The sequence below is a fragment of the Homalodisca vitripennis genome, chromosome 2 (genome assembly GCF_021130785.1).
Source record: "Homalodisca vitripennis isolate AUS2020 chromosome 2, UT_GWSS_2.1, whole genome shotgun sequence".
In the NCBI taxonomy this organism is placed as follows: Eukaryota; Metazoa; Arthropoda; class Insecta; order Hemiptera; family Cicadellidae; genus Homalodisca; species Homalodisca vitripennis.
The window spans coordinates 187,304,110-187,312,657 of NC_060208.1; positions in this window are offsets into that span (position 1 = coordinate 187,304,110).

The window sequence follows — 8,548 nt, forward strand, 5'->3', positions numbered from 1 at the left end:
ATACGCTCTTGTCCATTCTTGTGGGCACGGCGTTCTGCAGTTACTGCAGTGGTGAGCGTATTGCGGTGGCAGTGGCGGCCTCTACGTACATAACGGGCCCTGTCAGCACTCCCCGGCTGACCAGACTATTGTCGTTGTCATTGTACTCGCCCAAGACAGATGGTCGCAGCCCTCCATTGTTTTCCCGTCCGTTGAACTCATTCATCGAGAAATTGCATTTCCAATTACCATAACTCGAGTGGCTTCCTCCGTGCAGCGCGCACCTTGTCCATATCTCTATATCGCTACCATCTCCCCAGCTTGCAGCAAGTATCAGTGCCGTATATACTGGCACTGAACTTTCCGGGGGATGATAGGTTGCCGAAACATACAAAATAGGTAAGGTTAGGTCAGAGTAATGTAGGCAATATAGACTTCGAAAGTTGTTATTTTGCTGCACACGATGAAATAATGTTTACTTATATTCTTAAAATATAAGTATAAACAATTTTTAAACGATTTGCCTGACTTTATTGTTTTTTTTTAGTTTTTTTAATTTGTTTTTAGTTACCAAATAGCGATTACTAGACCATATGAAACTAAATTCAGGATGAAGATAAGAAACGTTTATGAATAGACATATAGGCCTACTACCATATAATCTATAATATAATTATGATATAAAAATTTCGAAATGCTCTTGTAAGGTGTACATTTTGAACTAGTGATAGACAGTCCTATAGTTTTTTCCTAAAGAAGATCCTTGATGGAGCTGGGTCCCGGCGACATCTCTCTCACACCAAACATTATCACTTCAAACGTCTATCACATTAAAATATATACACTTATAACACTTCGGAAATATGTTTTACTGATATGTTATGTGTTATTTTGGATTATAATAACCAAAAATATAGAGAAAGAATTGTAAAAAAAAATTCTCGGAAGTTTTAACCTTTAACTGCTCGTAACATTTAGTAGAGTTCCATTAATTAACATTCATTAATTCCATTATTAAATGTATATTTTATCTAAAAACTTTACTTTTGGTGGCAGAATATGAATTTTTGAAGGCAATCTATCATCCCCCGGAAAAACCAAAACTTACTTTTGGAATAATGATAAGTTAAAGTAGAGAAAGCTTAAATTTTAAACAGAAAACCGCGTTTTTCTCTATATTTTGGTTATCACAATCCACGATAACACACAAAAATATTTTTCTCATACTTAAATACATGGGTGAATACTACCCAATCAGTAAAAAGTTATTTCCGAGGTTTATAGGTGAATATTTTAATGTGGTAGACGTTTGAAGTGAGATGTTTAGTGTGTAAGGGAGGTAGCCTGGACCCGGGTCCGTCAGGGATCTTCTTCAGAAAAAACTATAACAATAGATACGAGCTGTGAATGTGTGAGTGTTCGCACGCGCATTTGTCCTGACAGGCGGAAAATAATAAGAAATAAGGGTCCCCTGGAAACATTCCCAAGTTAATTATCTTTTGGGTTATTGGTTGTATATTTCAAATTTTAGACCTCGATGTAGATAGTATTTTGGGAGATAAAATTCCCCAAAATCTGATTATTTCAGTTATAGTTTATAACGTTTAAATTATCTAAATGTATCATTGAAAAGGTGCAAATCGGGGCAGGAGTATCATCACGTTCAATTCGAAGGCACCCAACATGGTGCGTATAGAAATGTAGAAAAATAAAATGTATCAGACTATGTAATACATCTTGTCTGCAATGTTTATGTAATATGAGGAATTTATCATATTTACAAATGTATCTCGGTTACAATTTGGCTAAAAGGACGTTTGATCAATGAAATTACACAAAATTTTATGTAATTTAATTTTACAGATTAGTATTTTATAAGGAAAATGTATGGTTTAGAAGGTATATACTTAAAGCTGAAAAAGTCCGATTAGGTTTAGAAGATATATATATTTAAAAGCTGAAAGTTATTTAGATGTATTTGATTCATAATCACAGGTTGATTAAGGTTGAAATCTTGTAATATACTACGCAGACAGAATAACCATAAAAAATATATCAAAAGATCATTAACTTTAGAATTTTAACCAGGTGGAGGTACCATGTTGCCTTCTTAACATTTTTAAGATATATATTTCTAATTTGGTAAGGGAATTAGTTAAATAATGTAATACAAATTTATTTACATTGAATTATATATATATATATATATATATATATATATATATATATATATATATATATATATATATATATACAGGGTGTTCTGAAAAAAGGTGCCCATAAGTCAGGGCGTGATTCCTCACATCAAAATAAGAAAAAAAGGTCTAATTAACATAGGTCCGAAAATGCTTAGTTACCAAGTTATACAGGGTGAAAGATTTCGTCTGAATTTCAGTTCCCCTGCTGCAACGAAGCCCTACGGGTATTTGTTGGCTGTTAATTAAGATGTACAATTTAGCGTACTTTATGTAAAATTAACTGAAAAATTGAATAAAACCGTTTCCAGACCTGTAGCTACAGTAATTTTTAAGATATGTGACGAAATACGCGAAACTTGGTCCCGAAAAACAAGTTACATTTAGGTTTGAAGCAGATTTACTATGTTAAATGTACAATAAACACAAAATATTTTTTCACGGTACTTGTAGAAAATTTAATTTCGAAGAGAAAGATGTAAAATAAGTCTATAATAGACAAACGCAAACTTTAAAAAATAATCCTTAATTACATACAAAACGCATGAAAAATATACAAAATCTGTTAAGCTCTCTACAAATGTAATATTGAAATTAAAACAGCTGTTTTATTAAAACAAATTAATGAGTTACTATTATTTTTTATCAAGTAAATATTTTTAACAATCATACATTATCATACATAAAAAAGTTATCTGAATTATCATTCAACAAAAAAGTTACACTTGTCCTAAAAAACTAACCACGTCACAGTAGATGTTCAAAATGTTTCCCCTCATTCAAAATACAAGCATCCAGCCGTCTTCTCATAGACTGCCGAACTCTTTCGAAGATCCCAGGTGTCTCACGTATCCTTTGAATCCCGTTAACAATCCTTATTCGCAACTCTTCTATGGTATCCACAGGCGAGTCGTAGACAAGCGTCTTTAAATGTCCCCATAAGAAAAAGTCTAGAGGATTGAGGTCAGGTGACCTTGCAGGCCATGCTACTGGGGCTCCTCGACCAATCCATCTGTTTGGATATGCTTCATTTAAAAATTCTCTTACTTGTAATGTGTAATGAGCTGGAGCTCCATCCTGCATGAACCACATGTTGTTGCGTGTGTATAGTGGCACATCTTCGAGTAACTCATTCAGATTAGTCGTCAAGAAATGTAAATAATTTTCACCATTGAGCGTATCAGGTAAAAAACTAATAAAAATTTTATCACCCAGAATAGCAGCCCATACGTTTATAGAAAACTGATATTGGTGACGGTTCTCTGAAATAGCACGTGGATTTTCAATTGCCCACATGTGAGTATTGTGGGTGTTAAGAATAGCCATTCTTGAAAATTTTGCTTCATCAGTAAAGATAATGTAATTTAAAAAATGTGGATTTCTGCACCTTTGGATAAGCCATTGGCATAGCTGAACACGAGGAAAGTAATCTCGAGGCAAAAGAGCCTGGACCCTTTGATAGTGATAAGAATGCAACTGCTGCTCGTGTAAAATCTTCCAGACAATTGAATTACTAACACCGAAATCCAAGGCTAGTTCTCTAGTATTTCTTCCAGGATGATTCTCTATTTCGTCCAACACGCCCTCCTCCAATTCAGCTGTACACGTTGTACGTGGCCGTCCTGATCTACCAACTTTTCCAGATTTAAAGGTTCCCGTCTCGCTTAGCCTTCTATGAATGGAAGAAAACATTTTATGAGTCGGTAACTGTCTATGAGGAAAATGTTCCTGATAGAGTCGTCTAGCCTTGCCAATGGCGCAGTGTAGTGGGTACGGCGGTTATCGCAAGATAACCAGATCAAGCAACGCCGAGCGTGGCTGCTGCTTGGACAGGTGACCGCTGAGCGATCCTGTCCTTGCAAGCGGCCCGCCAGCCCGGCCATTGGTGGTGGTTCGGAAGTCACCTTTAAGCCGTTGGTCCCCAGGTTAAGTGTTAGAGAGGGCTTTTTAGCCCTAACTTCGCCTGGTAAAATAAGACATTCTTTACTTTTTTTTTTTTTTTTAGCCTGACGACTGTTGCAATGTGCAAGACCGTACATTAAATGCATGTCTGCCATTTCACCATTAGTGTACATAATATTCATATTACCTGCCATGATGAATAAGATATTATTAGCTATCAAAAATTAACTTCAACGGCACTCGCACTAACTTGTATTAAAGTACAGATCAACACACGCACTTAATGAGCAATGGAAAAATAGCTGCTTGTAATGTTTATTTAAATTATTATAAACAATGTTACATTGTTAAAACATATGTTTTAAATAGAAATTATTTTGTTTCTCAAATCAAATATTTTAATAAAACAGCTGTTTTAATTTCAATATTACATTTGTAGAGAGCTTAACAGATTTTGTCTATTTTTCATGCGTTTTGTATGTAATTAAGGATTATTTTTTAAAGTTTGCGTTTGTCTATTATAGACTTATTTTACATCTTTCTCTTCGAAATTAAATTTTCTACAAGTACCGTGAAAAAATATTTTGTGTTTATTGTACATTTAACATAGTAAATCTGCTTCAAACCTAAATGTAACTTGTTTTTCGGGACCAAGTTTCGCGTATTTCGTCACATATCTTAAAAATTACTGTAGCTACAGGTCTGGAAACGGTTTTATTCAATTTTTCAGTTAATTTTACATAAAGTACGCTAAATTGTACATCTTAATTAACAGCCAACAAATACCCGTAGGGCTTCGTTGCAGCAGAGGAACTGAAATTCAGACGAAATCTTTCACCCTGTATAACTTGGTAACTAAGCATTTTCGGACCTATGTTAATTAGACCTTTTTTCTTATTTTGATGTGAGGAATCACGCCCTGACTTATGGGCACCTTTTTTCAGAACACCCTGTATATATATATATATATATATATATATATATATATATATATATATATATATATATATATATAAAATTTTGATAACAATCCTTTTATTGATCAAAACACTCATGCCCGTTCTCAATAAATGTTTTGTACAGATTCAGACATTAATCACGTAATGAAATTAAACGATTATACTCAATATAATCAGTTTCATAACGTTAATGACTATCCATGCAACATTTAGTGTTCATGCAATATTTCCCCCGCCGCCTGGACTTTGAGACAAATATTTCGTAGATAACTTAAACATTTAAAACACACAAACAAACCAATACTTAAAAACTTTTATTTTAGTGGGGCCTTTCGATAGCGAGGCTATCTTCGTCAGAACATCACGAACGAAAATAGTCTTGCTATCGAAAGACCTCAAAAAAACAAAAGTTTTTATGTGTTGGTTTGTGTGTTTTAAATGTAATTAAGCTAATAGTGGCCAATATAAGCTCCGTCTTCAAAATTTCGTAGAGAGGAGGTTGAAGAAATTCTACCGACTCAGAAATAATTTTTAAGAGAAAATGTCAAAGAGGTTAGTGTGAGTGTAGACGAAGATGGGTCACGGGAGTATAAGTAAGCTAACTACATAGTTGTGTAAGTCCCATCAGTGCTTGGAGGAAGGTTGTTGGCTCCGGTCGGCAGGGCTCGCCAACTATCTATAATTATTTATTCTGGAATTTAAATGACATTTTGAAAGTCACTCGAGCCTAGGACAAACAAGGCTCGAGTGCTAATGAGTTGCAGTCGGACGTGCACCGCGTCCTGGTCGCTATCTTGGCGCAAATTGTTCGCGTTCCTATGACGTCACTAATGCAACTGAAACCTGCTCAACCTACACGCTCTTAAAGCTTGTCAAACTTTTAAGACGCTTAGATTTACAATTCATTGGTCTCTGATGATTAAATCTCTACATTAATTTACTCAAGATAATGCACCTTTTATTTTTACTCAGCTAATGAACTGTGTTTGTTTTTTCCCGGTATAACTGTGATTAATGAAGTATTAAGCTCGCTTTTGATTACCAAAAGCGTTGGCTCTTCAAATACAGGGTGTAAAAAAGTTCCGCACGGGCTTGATAATTCCCGAACGATTAAAGGTAAAGCAATGAAACTTTGTACATCATTACTGCATCTATAAATGTACTTTTTGAAGTAACTACCATATTTTTGTCATGTCAGAGAAATTTCCTGCAAGGAGTCAGAAATAATTATAAATGAGAGCATAATAGTGCATCAAATTAAACGTGTATTTAGTAGAGTACAGTGCCGCAAATCCGGCCTTAAAGGGTTCACTCTTTAAAAAATTATACTGGTTTAAGGTTTGAAACATTTACAATGCAGGTCCTGTTTAATGTAGATGGTTTAATATTCTTGTCTTGGCTCAAGTTGTGAAAGTTAAACTTAAATGAATACTGAACTTGTTTTTAATTTAGTTAGAGACTCTTCACATCCAATAAAGGGATAAAGGAACACAATAATAATTTTAGGAGCCCTCCTATAACACAACATTTTAATACTTGATATTACAAATCGACGGAGAATAGCGACAATAGGTAGAGAAATGTTTTATTCCTCATATAATCATATTTCTAAATCAAATACTAGGGCTCCGTTAATATTATTGGAACTTAGGTTGCGCCTACAAAATATTCAGGGGGCCTTTCCGGAAACATATAATGCGCTATATACTGGTAAAAATTTGTAATTTTTACATACACAGTCTACTAAATTTAATATTAAATTCATTTTTAGAAAAATATGTTAGTGATATTCTGGCAAAGATGAAAGCCTAGCTCAAATAAAGTATGACAAATCATTAACTTTCAAATTCTTTTGTTTTTAGATAGATTTTTTTTCATCTTTAAAACCTGTAATTTCCTACTGAGGTTCTATCTCGGGACTGACTAATCTTTTGCTGCAACGATTTTTTTTTTCATAATTAAATTCTTCTCATTAACATAAAACACAGAAAGGAAATCAGCTTAAAAGCCATGCTTGACAGTAGCTGAATTGCTCAATGACTAGGATCACTACTACTTCTAGACTGTAGTAAAGTAAGCGCGAATGGAATAATGTGTTTTACAACACACCACAATGACAGCCCCAGCTTAGCTTACTTTATTAAACACAGCCACATAATATATCTTAGAGGTGTGAACTATTATGTTTAAATAATAATGTTAATATTTTATGGGTGCAAAAGTATTGTATTACAAAGATATTATACAAATAAAATACTTACCTCTATAATAGAAATAATCAATTAATTACACCAGGAGGGTTCACTTTTGGCTGGTTTATTGATCATACACAGGTTACAGCTAAAACCGATGTTACTTAAATATCAACCATCCCATTGAGATCCAGAAGTGGCATATCACTAACCGCAAACATCGAGATATTAAGGTGCACGGGTAGATAGATCGATAGGTCTAGTTCACTGTGGGGGATGACTGTTGGAGTTTTGTGGAGTTTCTTAAATGTTGGAGACAGTTACTAGCCTAGACATAAGGGCGTACCACCCCTGCCCGCTTTGAATGGAGAGCTTGGTATACAGCTGGCCTGCCCTTCTAACTGAGATTAATGCCCAAAATCCTTCCTCATGGATCTTGACGGGGGCAGTCCCTACTCCCCAACCTTACCCATCCAGAATACCCTTACTTTAAAAGCAGTGCAAAGGTTCTTTTAGATCTAAGTGAAATTTCTCAGCTTCTTGTCCTAAAAAAACAAAAACAATATAAACATTATTGAGCATTTTAGCGTGAAACAAACAAGAACTACTTGGCGTGTCGGCAGCACTGGTTTTACCATCAGCTGATTACAGTACTCTTTTCCGCCAATATAGCTGTGCTTGTGCTACACTGCTATTTTTTGTGATATGAGGGTACAATCTATTCATTATTGCTATTACATTTACCTTTTTATTCTTACTTAATTTTATTTACTATAAAAAATTATAATTTTCTTTACGGTATTTTAAGCCAATTGTAATAATGGAATCTAAGAAAACACCACAGCAAAGACAAGGTATATGTTTTGTGAAGGCTATGAAAAACACTTGTTTAATGGACGTGAAATTAATACTTGCATTGTGTCATATTTAATATTATTGTAACTAATACGAGAAAGCATTAATGTTTATTCTTAAAAAAGTATTTGTTTTCAGTTAATTGTTATTGTCAAAATAACATAAACAGTTATTTACAGTAGTTAATATTTATAAAACTCAGAACCCTTTTGTCTGGGGTTGTTCCATCCCCCCGGTAAGTCAGGAAATCTGTATCATTCACAAGAAAATAAAGGCCCAGACTTTGTTTTATAGCTACATACCCTCTATGATTTCAGACTGTCCCTGTTTTTAATTAAATTACTTGAGTTTTTTTCAATAACTGCATACATTGAGTGAGTTGCGTAAAATGGTTGTGGCCTTCTAAATTCGGTACAGGTGTTGTGAATTTAGGTTCATAAATGAATAAATAAAAGTAACAAGACCA